Source organism: Procambarus clarkii, chromosome 65, assembly GCF_040958095.1.
Source record: "Procambarus clarkii isolate CNS0578487 chromosome 65, FALCON_Pclarkii_2.0, whole genome shotgun sequence".
Classification (NCBI taxonomy): Eukaryota; Metazoa; Arthropoda; class Malacostraca; order Decapoda; family Cambaridae; genus Procambarus; species Procambarus clarkii.
In genome coordinates, this window is record NC_091214.1 from 26,350,009 (window position 1) to 26,364,035 (window position 14,027).

At 43.0% G+C, this 14,027-nt stretch overlaps 2 non-coding genes across 2 annotated transcripts; both read right to left on the bottom strand.

The window, feature by feature from the left end:
* Nucleotides 1-1,587: 1,587 nt before the first annotated feature.
* TRNAD-GUC (transfer RNA aspartic acid (anticodon GUC)) lies at nt 1,588-1,659 on the bottom strand. The gene has a single exon. It is a non-coding gene; the product is annotated as a tRNA-Asp (tRNA).
* Nucleotides 1,660-5,441: 3,782 nt separating this feature from the next.
* On the bottom strand, nt 5,442-5,513 carry TRNAD-GUC (transfer RNA aspartic acid (anticodon GUC)). Its single transcript has one exon. It is a non-coding gene; the product is annotated as a tRNA-Asp (tRNA).
* Between the last annotated feature and the right edge of the window lie 8,514 nt (nt 5,514-14,027).

The following is a 14,027-nucleotide window of genomic DNA, read 5'->3' on the forward strand; positions in this document are numbered from 1 at the left end:
AGAGAGAGAGAGGGAGAGAGAGAGAGAGAGAGAGAGAGAGAGAGAGAGAGAGAGAGAGAGAGAGAGAGAGAGAGAGAGAGAGAGAGAGAGAGAGAGAGAGAGAGAGAGAGAGAGAGAGAGAGAGAGAGGAGAGAGAGACAGAGAGAGAGAGAGAGAGAGAGAGAGAGAGAGAGAGAGAGAGAGAGAGAGAGAGAGAGAGAGAGAGAGAGAGAGAGAGAGAGAGAGAGAGAGAGAGAGAGAGAGAGTGAGAGAGAGAGAGAGAGAGAGAGAGAGAGAGAGAGAGAGAGAGAGAGAGAGAGAGAGAGAGAGAGAGAGAGAGGAGAGAGAGAGAGAGAGAGAGAGAGAGAGCGAGAGAGAGAGAGAGAGAGAGAGAGAGAGAGAGAGAGAGAGAGAGAGAGAGACAGACAGACAGACAGACAGACAGACAGACAGACAGACAGACAGACAGACAGACAGACAGACAGACAGACAGACAGACAGACAGACAGACAGACAGACAGACAGACAGACAGAGGGAGAGAGAGACAGAGAGACAGAGACCGAGACCGAGACAGAGAGAGAGAGAGACAGAGAGACAGAGACAGAGAGAGAGAGAGAGACAGAGAGACAGAGAGAGAGAGAGAGAGAGAGAGACAGAGAGAGAGACAGAGACAGAGACAGAGAGAGAGACAGAGACAGAGAGAGACAGAGACAGAGACAGAGAGACAGAGACAGAGAGACAGAGACAGAGAGAGAGACAGAGACAGAGAGAGGCAGAGAGACAGAGACAGAGAGAGACAGAGACAGAGACAGAGAGACAGAGACAGAGAGACAGAGACAGAGAGACAGAGACAGAGAGACAGAGACAGAGAGAGAGACAGAGACAGAGAGAGACAGAGACAGAGAGACAGAGAGAGAGAGAGAGAGACAGAGAGAGAGACAGAGACAGAGAGAAGAAGCCTACATCTGAGCACCAAGATATATACACACAGCCGACTCCTCTATAAACGGGATCATAATACACTGTTACCTTCTAGCATAACAAACACAAAACTCTCATCAAGTCGAGACAATCTACACATAAAGTTAGGAACCAACATTATTTAATTTACCACAATACCATTTCCTCGCAGACACCGTTACCTTGAGGCTACCTTGAGGTGCTTCCGGGGCTTAGTGTCCCCGCGGCCCGGTCGTCGACCAGGCCTCCTGGTTGCTGGACTGATCAACCAGGCTGTTAGACGCGGCTGCTCGCAGCCTGACGTATGTCCTGGAGGTGCCTCTCTCGTTCGTGGAGGATATGAACAGGAGGGAAAGGATGAAACTGAATTACTAAATTGTTTTAGTTAGAAAATATATATTTACTTGATTGTTTACAAAATCCGACTGAATGAGTCTTTGTAGCGGTGTAAGACAGTACATTTTGTCTATGTTTAAGTAATATTACGTAAGTAATATTAAGTGTTATTAAGTAGTATTACACATTACCACAATATTATGTAATTTTGTGCGTTGGTAGGTTCAGGTAAGGTTACTTTATGTATTTTAGTTACATTGTCAGTTATCTTAATTTTCAATAACTAATAAAAATAAACAAATAAAACATTCCTCCCCGGCGGGGAATCGAACCCCGGTCTCCCGCGTGACAGGCGGGGATACTCACCACTATACTACCGAGGAATCTTACTACGACTGTATATTTCTAGCCTCTTATTATGTTTACTCTTAGGCGGTAAATTACAATAATTCAACTGGGCCTCTTTGGACCTTATCCTCACAGAGGGTGATAGGATAAAGAGTCCATTAACAATGTGTAAGACAGCTGGCTGATTGGATAGGATTGGATATGCTTCCATAGGTGAAGAAAACTGCCCGAAACGCATTGCGTCATAGTGGCTTTAGGCATTGTATGTACTAGCTCTATCTATAAATCCATCAATGTTTGTATCACATCTTGTATGTATGTACTTTACCTGAATAAACATTTGAATTTGAATTTTGAATTTGAAAACCTACCCGCCCATGTCAAAATACAGTTAGAAAAAAAATCTGGGGGGGGGGATGGACCTCTAACAAGCCGCTGGTTTACCGTCACCGTCGCGGCCACTAAATAAATAGTGGCCCCAGAGGTAGAGTCAGGTAATTCTGTGTTTAATTGCATGAAAGCGCACTAGCTTGTGTTTCGTGTTTGTCGTGCAGAATTAGTTGATATACTGGCTGACGTGATTTGCTTCTCCAAATGCTCAACCCACTGCTTCTAATCCTGCAATCACTGTCTCTATAAGTGCTCCTGCAACTGTTCCTGAAATCACTGCCTCTACAACTGCTCCTGCAACCACAGTTACTATCCCTGAGGCTTCTGCAATTGTCCCTACATACACTGCTCCTGCAACACGGTCTTCTGAGCTCCTGACAATGATCCTGCACCTCTTTGCAACACAGCCTCAGACATCTCCTGCTGCACCAATCTCCGATATCGCCGATTTCTCCTCTTCAGCTGAGGAAGAAATTCAAGTTGAAGACACTCTCGACATCTCCACTGAAGAACTGGAAGGCCTCGATCAACAACAACGGATCAGTGGAAATGGTAGCACACCAGAAAACAGACGAATCTGCAGTATCATCTGCAACGAAGGATACAAACGAAAGCTTTCCAGAAATCCACCTCTTGCTAAGAACCTCTTCGTTCCATCCAACGCAATATACGTTGACTCTACTTCTCCAAGAATGAAGAAAGAAGAGACCAGCTGAACAAAGTTTTGCTCTATCGAGACAGAAGACTCAAGAAAGAAGAAAGCATTTAGCTACCGAGCGCCCCCTACAGGTTCCCGCCAAGTGGCTCCAGCCAGTCATGACTTTGCTTACCGCAAATCCTCGATTCTGCATCTAGGTCAAGCCCTTCTACGGGCACTTTCTCGACGACTTCGAAGCTCCCTCTCCGAGACTGTTCTTCAGCGCTACCCACTTCCCGCTCGCCCCAGGGGTAACTTCTGTATTTAGTCTATAGACTTATTCGTTTAGAATTTATGAGTGTGACATTAGGCATAATCCCCCTTAAGCTTGTTATTCCTACCTCTTGTGGTCGTTATCCCCGCCTTGCATCTAATGACCCTACCTAAGGAATATAAGCAGCCCTGTTGATACATTTAATACACAATTAATGCCCCCTATGTTATGGCATTCATCCACCTGTTCTTTACTAGCTCGCCCATAGAGTATATAATCTGATGTTAAACACGGTAAAATTGTTTTTGAAAATGTAAGGTGTACCTTGCGAAACGCATCCACAGGCGCCAGACTACAATAAAGTGTGAAAATGAACTTTGGAGGGTTACTTTTTTAACTTCACTCGCCAATGAAGAAAAACATACGAAATATTGAGAAGATTCATGTTAGAATCATTAATCTTACCCTTTTGGTCATGTTCAACAACATATGTTTGCAAGAAGGACTGCTACCAAAATATAATATATACACACACATATATAACTGAAACCTCCACACCCCAGAAGGATTCGAACCCAGAGAGCCAGGAGCACTATGCACCTTGGCGTACATGGTACCTTAACCACTAGACCACACGACTGTATAAAAATCTTGGTAGTCGTGATACTATTTATCCAAGAATCAACAGCGCTCGGTGGTCAACTTGGGCATAGATATTTCCTCGAATCACCTCACTTGTTGGGGCCAAATGAGCAACACTTGGCCCCACCAAGTGAGGTGATTCGAAGTTGAATGTCGCTCTTTGAGTAAATGATGATTTAAAAACAAAAAAAGTTTTATGATTCTAACAATTTTAAGAACACGGTTAGTGACCATTGTGCAGTTTCCTGCCAATACGAATTTAAATACAATACCTAGAACCTAAAAAAAAAACCTGTTGCTGCATAGGACGTCTGGTGGTTAATTGTCAATTTTTTGTTTGTGTAAAAACTTATCTTAGTGTGGTTTCCCCATTGTTAGGGGACAGTAAGGCTGTTATCGAAGTCACTCCCCTCCACCCCCACCCTCCTTCCCATCCATCCCACGGCCAACAGCTGGCTATCATTAGGACGCAACACACGACAATTGCCTAGCACCCAGGAAACTATTTACTGCTAGGTGAACAGAGGTATCGTGTGTGTGTAGGCAAAGATGCCCGATAGTCTCGCCCTACCCAGGAATCTAACCCAGGACCATTGTCATCAGACTGCGGTGACCACTATTCCGTAGCAAGAACGGAAGAAACAATTTCATTAATATCACATCAGAAACGAAGCATCACTGCTGAAAACACGAATTACCATCCACCAAACACTGTTTAAACACCATTGAAGAACAAACACAATACAGAGGCTGGAAAGCTTAACACAACATCGCAGCTTATGTCAAAAGCAAAGAATCTCATAAGATTAAGCTTTGATCAACACGTTGGATTAGATATTAACTAAAGTAACCGGATCAATAGCTGTGTGAGTCTCGATGACAGAAAACGTAAGAATACATTTATACCTAAGGCTCGAGCGAGCGTAATAATAGTTTAGTGAGTAACTGTTTAAACCTAAGTAGTGTAGTCATCGGGAGGGGATAAACCCTACATGCAAACTGCACTTACAATAGTTATGTTGGTCAATATCGGAATAACTTGTATTGCCTGTTCGATCATGGCGCCTTAGGAGAGCCCGTCTGTTCTCTCGCTTTATCACTTCGTAAAGATGCAGCTGCTTAGCTCAGAGACGGATAAGGGTCTTGAGAAGTAGCAACAACCTGTGTTTTGAGAACTTGCTATACACTGGTTTGGGGATCTTGGAATAAAGCTGTTTTTGGGAATTAAGTATAAATATTCTGATTTTAGGAACTAGGTATATACTACACTACACACAGAAATCATAATAGCGTGATGCATCAAATGAACTAATCTACAAGTTGTTTTTTAACCATGTTGTGGTACAGTAGATTAAGTCGCGTCTGGGATCCTCTCGGACGTAGGTTCGAGCCCTTATCACGACCCTTGTGGATTTGTTCATTAGGTATGTACTACTTTTCGGAACTAGGAACACGCTAAGTAGACCAAACCACTCATCAGAAGATGGAGAAACAATAACGTTTCGGTCCGTCACGGACCATTATCAAGTCATGTGATTCACGTCTTGATATTAATGGTCCAGGACGGACCGAAACGTTGTCGTTTCTCCATTTTCTGGTGTGTAGTTTGGTCTTCATATCCTCGTCTGTGCACACTAATCCGAGGCGGGACCAAAGAGCCAAAGCTCAACCCCCGCAAGCACAACTAGGTGGGTACTAAAGCTGTAGCCAGGATTTATCCTCAAGCATTCCAAGGTGTCCATCAATAAATACGACAAATCAAGATTTTTAATGTGTAGAAACTGAACAAAGGATAGCAAATAAAGTCACCATTAGCACAGTAATTGAACATTCCTGGCGTATAGAAATTGAAACAATAGTGCGATAAAACATTCCTCCCCGGCGGGGAATCGAACCCCGGTCTCCCGCGTGACAGGCGGGGATACTCACCACTATACTACCGAGGAATTGTGAAGGGAAGTTTGGGTCAGTTTGTCTTAAGCTCCTTAACCTGTTGCCAGTCACCTGGATTGGGTATTTTATTATTATTTATTTTATATTTATTATATTATATATTTTATTTATTTTATTATTTTATATTTTATATTTTATTATTTTATATTTTATTATATTTATATATTATATTATATATTTATTAATTATTTTATTGTCATATAGACCATATATGACAATTATTTTTGTCATATATGGTCTCTATGCCAGACATATTTGGTTCTCACTTCCCACTGTTACAAGTAGACTATTATTGAAACCTTAATATGCTTTCAGACCATCATAAATAACTCGATAACATAGTTATCCAGGCGGTGTGAGAGTATTGGGGCTGAGGTATGACGCCTCGATCTACTGACTATCCTGAGAACGGGCCGCCCTGGTTATCATGCCATGATAGGTATACTCTTGATCCCTATGCCATGACAGGTATACCCCTGGTCTCTATGCCTGGTATACCCCTGGGCCCAATGGCCCGACATATCCCGCAGAAACAAACAATATGTACTGAACACTAATCACCCAATCATGTTGACCAGACCACACACACTAGAAGGTGAAGGGACGACGACGTTTCGGTCCGTCCTAGACCATTCTCAAGTCGATTGTGTACTTTAGCCACGTTATTGTGACTCATCGCCTGCACTCAATCATGCTATGGACTCATCGCCGAGTCATACTAAGAACTCGTCACATTTCAACGCAGACTCTCACGAACAAGCCGGTTTAAGACAAAAAATACCTGACCAAAATAGACGCCTATAAACCAGGGCTCGGAAGGTCGCCCACACTGCCAGGTGCTAAACTAAATATTTCTACCAGAACATTTTACAGTAAGTGCTGTGTAAGGTCTAATCAACGTAAAAATAGATCATTAATATATATATATATATATATATATATATATATATATATATATATATATATATATATATATATATATATATATATATATATATATATATATATATATATATATATATTAGGTCAATTCCTATAAAAGTACAGAGATGCATACATGTACCTTGAGGTTACCTTGAGGTGCTTCCGGGGCTTAGCGTCCCCGCGGCCCGGTCGTCGACCAGGCCTCCTGGTTGCTGGACTGATCAACCAGGCTGTTGGACGCGGCTGCTCGCAGCCTGACGTATGAGTCACAGCCTGGTTGATCAGGTATCCCATGTAGATGGGACAGTGAAATTAGCTCGGTATATTAATGCAAGATTAATGCCATGGCTACGAGGATAGGTTAGGAACACTTAGCCTCAAAACCCAACTGGAGAGAAGCAGCAAAGGACATGATTACAACATAGAAGATACTGAGGGACAATAGACATGGTGAACAAGGACAGTCTCTTTAAATTGAGAGATAAAGTAAGACAAGAGGACGTGAGTAGAAGCTGGAAAGGTAAATAGTGTGAAGAAACTCTCGTAGCGTGTACGATTGAGCAGCAAATGGAATGCGGTGAAAGAAGCCGTTGTAAAAGCCACCTCCATCCACAACTTGGAGCCCAGATTTGATGAAGATTTCCAACGTCAGAATAGTTCAGTTATAACGCAACAGGTACAACAAGGCTAGTAGCCGGGGGGTATAAAGGGCTAGACCTTATATCACACTCGTCTGTTAAGTAACCACCCCATACCTACAGAGCCACTACTGGAGACAGGATGGATATGGGGTCCACTACCACCCACAGGACGGGTATGGGGTCCTCTACCGCCTACAGGATGGGTATGGGGTCCACTACCATCCACAGGATGGGTATAGGGTCCACTACCGCCTACAGGACGGGTATGAGGTCCACAACCACCCACAACATAAGTATGGGATCCACTACCGCTCACAGGACGTATATGAGATCCACTACCGCCTACTGAATGGGTATGGGGTCCACTACCACCCACAGGATGGGTATAGGGTCCACTACCGCCTACAGGATGGGTATGGGGTCCACTACCATCCACAGGATGGGTATAGGGTCCACTACCGCTCACAGGACGTATATGAGATCCACTACCGCCTACTGGATGAGTATGGGGTCCACTACCACCCACAGGATGGGTATAAGGTCCACTACCGCCCACAGGACGAGTTTGGGATGCGTAATAAATGAACAAACTCAAATCATAGCTGTTGTCCAGCAGAAAAAAGCAAGCAGCGACTGCACTCCAACTGCTGCAGACAACACAACACTGAACCTGCAAGCCTGGACTCTACAGTCAGGCTTGCAGGCTTGACTAGGAGAGCCTGGCCTCTCCTGGTCATTGCGGAGAAAAGCTCCTGCGAGTTTAAAAATGTATACAAGAATTCCTTTTCGGATGGTTTACACAAACCGAAGAGGGACACAAATCAACCCATAACCTGATCATCATAATTTATGTAAACTATGTTGACCAGACCACACACTAGAAGTTGAAGGGACGACGACGTTTCGGTCCGTCCTGGACCGAAAGTCGATTGAGAATGGTCCATTCTCAATGGACTTGAGAAATTCTCAAGTCGATTGAGAATGGTCCAGGACGGACCGAAACGTCGTCGTCCCTTCAACTTCTAGTGTGTGGTCTGGTCAACATACTTCAGCCACGTTATTGTGACTCATCGCCTGCATATGTAAACTATAAATATATATTAGAAATTCATATCAATCTAAATGAAGCTTCATACCTATAATAGATGAATTTTCAACTTTACGTTTATGAAAGGTTGCGAATATTTACCTGATGTTACAATGTGTGTGTGTGTGTGTGTGTGTGCGTGTGTGTTTACTAGTTGTGTTTTTGCGGGGGTTGAGCTTTGCTCTTTCGGCCCGCCTCTCAACTGTCAATCAACTGTTTACTAACTACTTTTTTTTTTTCCACACCACACACACACCAGGAAGCAGCCCGTGACAGCTGACTAACTCCCAGGTACCTATTTACTGCTAGGTAACAGGGGCACTTAGGGTGAAAGAAACTTTGCCCATTTGTTTCTGCCTCGTGCGGGAATCGAACCCGCGCCACAGAATTACGAGTCCTGCGCGCTATCCACCAGGCTACGAGGCCCCTTGTGTGTGTGTGTGTGTGTGTGTGTGTGTGTGTGTGTGTGTGTGTGTGTGTGTGTGTGTGTGTGTGTGTGTGTGTGTGTGTGTGTGTGTGTGTGTGTGTGTGTGGGAGGGCGCGACGTGTGGGAATGTCATGTGGAAGCCTCGCAACATGCCAAGTGACACGGTTATATAAACATTGGAAGTATAATGAATGGCCGCGTGGGTATACATAGACCCCACCCACTCGGACGCACGTATACCACACACGCTCATCATGTATGTGGACGCACACACGCACACACACACACACACACACACACACACACACACACACACACACACACACACACACACACACATACGTTCCGTGGTTAATAGGGCCTGTATGGAAGCAAAGGTGCTGAACAAAAAGGCGTGGAGGAACTTCCGAAATAATAGAACACCAGAAAGCAGAGAGAGAGATACCAGAGAACCAGGAACGAGTATGTTAGTGTGAGAAGAGAAGCAGAGAAAAAGTATGAAAAATTATATAGCAAAAAAAGACCGAACCAAAGCTACTCCACAGTCACATCAGGAAGAAAACTACAGTGAAAGAACAGGTGATGAAACTAAGAACGGGTGAGGACAGGTATACAGAGAATGACAAAGAGGTGTGTGAAGAACTCAGCAAGAGGTTCCAGGAGGTCTTCACAACAGAATGAGGTGAGGTCACTGCGCTAGAAGTGGCAGTCAACCAGGCGGCCTTGGAAGGGTTCGAAATTACAAGAGATAAGTCAAGATATACCTGTTGGATCTGGACCACAGCACCAATGATCGTCTAGACAATCACTGACGATCATTGGTGCGGTGGTCACGGTACTGTGTATGTTTAAGGGCATAAACCCATGGACGGCATGGGTTCGAATCCTGGCCGGGTCAATTAGAATTCTTAGTGATCTATGTTTGCGTGTGCTTGCAGCTTTCTCATATATATATATATATATATATATATATATATATATATATATATATATATATATATATATATATATATATATATATATATATATATATATATATATACACATGTCAGAGAGCAAAGGTCAGGCCAGCCACACGTCGACTGGAGCAGACGACGAACAAAAAAAGTAATTCACTGGTTTATCTGTTTTGATGACATTCGTCTGTCTCTCATCGAGTCCGTTGATTCTTTTCTTTATTTTTTGCAACAAATGCTGTTTTGTTTTTGTTGGCTTTTATAGTGTCTTTGTCCTTTTGTTTTATCATCCATTTCTTTAATCTGAATGGTTCGTGTTCTATTGTAAGTTTTTTTATTGCAATCCTTCAAACGTTATGTAAATTACATGTTAGAATTTATATTTCTACAGCTATATGTGGCTAATTTTATTTTGACCTTATTCTCTTCCTCCCAACTTTTACCTTTGAGGTTATCTTGAGGTTATCTTGAGATGATTTCGGGGCTTTAGTGTCCCCGCGGCCCGGTCCTCGACCAGGTCTCAACCCCCAGGAAGCAGCCCGTGACAGCTAACTAACTCCCAGGTACCTATTTACTGCTAGGTAACAGTAAATGAGAGTCATATTTACACTCCAATTGGGTATTTTGCATATCCCCCCCTTATTTACTTATCAAATTTATCGTCAATTCTTCAATTTTTATCATCCATCCCTATTCTCGTACCCTCTATCGCAGGCTTTTGTTTCGCGTGAGAACACAGCTCCATCAAAAGAACTTTGAATAATATCATCGCGTTCATTATTCAGTTGTTCATATCTGAACTGATATGAAGTCTGATATGAAGTTCATATCTGAACTGATATGAAGTCTGAAGGTCCTTCAGACCTTGAAGGGCTCGTCCCCGGCGAGTCGTAGCATTGCAACCAGCACGCAATACCACTCCTGTCTGCCTGCAACCCGTCCCTCTCTCTCTCGTAACATCTCTCATGTTGCACACGATGAGGCACAATAACGTGGCTGAAGATGCCATGACCACGCGTCAGAAGATGAAGAAACGCCGACGTTTCCGGAGCCGTCTTGGACCATGTATAATGAGGAAACGTCGTTTCATCATTTTCTCACGGATGGTTAGGTCGTTACGTCTTGTTTTATACGGTGTGGTCCCCCCAACGACCAAGTTACAAAAGCAATGTGGATTGATTAGGTTAGGTAGGTGGTTTGGGTTCATGCGTTTCTGAGTAGGCTAGCACTTTGACTTTTGTCATGAGAAAGTTGTTGTTGTTGTTTAAGATTCGCTACCTGGAACAAAAAGTTCCAAGTAGCACGGGCTATGGTGAGCCCGTAGTGTCATGAGAGATCAACCGTCTGACGCCTGACGCCCAGGATAGCTATGTTGGGACGATGATAGCGCCCTGCAAACACAACAATAGTTTCTCGTTCTTATTGTAGTTCGGTTGTGTGTTTCTAGGAAGTGTGCCGGCCCAGCTGACCCGACCCTTATAATGCACTGACACCAATATGCATAAAAAAAACCGTGGTACACTGTATGGTATCTTCTTGAGGTTATCTTGGTATCTATGGTAAGTCATTACCTGGAGGAAAGCGCTCTGCCGGAGTGATTACCCACCACGTGCAAGAGACGTGAGATCAGGATAGATTGACTTACCCATTTATTATGCTCCCTCTATCTATCCCCCCTGGACGGTATTGGAGAGGAATGCAGTCTCACATAATGGGCTTAGGATAAGAGGTCGGGTAGGATGTTGGAGGGTGAAAGAACTGTGAAAAACCACTTTGGAGCTAACGAGGAAGGTCGTTGTTTTACCAACCAGATCAAGTGGATGGACCCCATAGTTGATGGGCCACTAATCTTTATCTCCATCTATTAAATTTTGCATAACTTTTCAAAGTTAACACACTTAGATCAACTCCCACTTTACCCCTTACCAAACCCGTTCGACATAATACCAACCATGCAGCCTGTACACCATGTTCTGAACTGTCTTGGAAGCACCCGGACACGCACGTCCCTGAGTGAATAAGCTTCCATGGGACTATGTTAATGTGTCATTTCGGCTATTACTGGTATATTATTGTATCATATGAATTAACCTGGAGCTCACTCCCAATCTGAGGCCTTTCAACTTATTGTAATACTTTGTTTCCCATCAGAGAGGTATTCTCTAATCCAGTTCTGCAACCTTCCCGGTTAACTCTGTTTTGATTCTTAATTCTATATGGAAGTGATTTGGTTGGAACTATATATTATATGCATTCTGTTGATCCGGGAAGACAAGCTTACGTTACGATATAATATAATGTTTACGTATGATATATATGATATAATGATATATCACATGATATAATGTTTACGTCACAGAGGTCAGAGGACTTTCTCAATCCTGTGGGAATAAATATATTTGGTTCTGGCCGGCGACACCATACTTAACAGCAATTTGTACTCATGAAATTAAAACTAGCCACTTTTTATGTGCCGCCATATTGGTCGGATGAGTAATTACACGTGGGGTGTTGGGAATGAATGAGGCAATTATGAGGTAATTGGCACGTAATTTGTCTCACCTTAACACCTGTGAGCTATGTACCTCTGTAACCCTTTCTACCACCGCCCACAGGATGGGTATCGGGTGGATAATAAATGGTAAACTTTGTAATTGGGGCAACTCTTAACGACAGGAATGCTTGAATTGGCGACGTTGGCTTCTGAATAGAGCTAAAATTAGCTTACGTTTGTGATTCCCGTGACACTGGCAATATTGCCTTTCTTCCAGAATCCCAATTCTTGCAACATAAGAATTCTTGCAGTACGAGTTATGGCGACCAGACCCACACACTAGAAGGTGAAGGGACGACGACGTTTCGGTCCGTCCTGGACCATTCTCAAGTCGACTTGAGAATGATCCAGGACGGACCGAAACGTCGTCGTCCCTTCACCTTCTAGTGTGTGGTCTGGTCAACATACTTTAGCCACGTTATTGTGACTCATCGCCTGCACGAGTTATGGCAATATGCAAACCTGATAGTATGGCACCTAAGGCATCAAATATATGCCGTTATCATCAGTGTAGTTTGACAAAGTTGTCATAATGGGGCCTCATTAACTATTAGAGTTAATGGCTGTTCTAAAATAATACAAACATTTGACTAGAGCTAGAACCAAAAATATCTAAATACTTTACTCTTAGTCGTATGAGAGTTATGGCATTAATGAGCATCTCACTCTTTTATGAGTTACCCGTTGATGACCAATTCACTCCTATTAAGAAGCCGCAAGATTAAACTATTATAAGTAGCTATTATTCACTATCTTTCCTAATCTGAGAAGGATGGGGATTGTTGATGGCGGAGATTGATGGCATGAGGGTTGGTGGCAGAAAATAATGTAACTGCATACTTGAGAACGAATTTGTTGGCATTTCGAGTGACTGGGCACATAGCAAGTGGTTGCAATTCAGTTGGGACAGCCTACAAGGTTGACAAAAATTTTAAAAAATATTAGTGTCAAAAATTCATGACATGACAATGTCATGAAATGCATTTCAAGACAAAATACAATGTTGGTGGCAGTAGTTTGTTGTAGTTTAGTTCATTTACTAAGCACAGCATGCCCATCCTGTAGGTGGTCGGTGGAAGAGGGTACAGAAGCACATAATGGGCTCAGGAACTGAACTCCAAAAAATCATTTTGATAAGCAAGTCACAATCTTGAGAACTAGTTACACAGTTCAATGTTCTCCTTCAATAGGTTCTACAACGACCATAAGTGCATTCACCGAGTTAAACAATTGGTATTTACAATGACCTAGTTTCATAATTTGTTTTGATGATTATTCTCTTCCCATTCTCCCTTTCATCCGGTGGGTTGGTGCTACATAGCCTTCCCGGTTTGGTGCCTTCTATTGATAATTACTTACTTACTCATCCGGTGGGCGGTAGTGGAAAACTTACAATCACAATCACCGGCATGTACTATCTATAGTTAGCAAAGTGGGGATATTTGATTATCCTACCTCGACATTCCTCTCCCAAACCATAGGGTTAATACTACGGGCTCACCATAGCCCGTGCTACTTGGAACTTTTGGTTCCAGGTAGCCAATCTTAAACAACAACAAACAACCCAAACCATATTGTTACAAGTGGGTCCTTGTAAAACACTACCTCTCTTCCATCTCTGCCTCTCCCTAACCCTCTCCTTACCCAAAAAAACATAAACTCTTACTTTTTTAATATCAATATAAATATTAATTTATATTCTCGATATTCACGTGTTATAACTGAAACAACAGCAACGAATCCACCTGGTGTGGGGTAACAACGACTTGTGTTAAATAAGGAAAAACACAGACGATATATATAGACCCAGCAGGACAAAGGTGAACGTTCGAACCCCCGTCACGGCTCTTGTGGATTTGTTCATGTGAACGTATAGAGCTTCCCTCTACAATGGCTAGGTAAGCCCACGGCTCAGTGA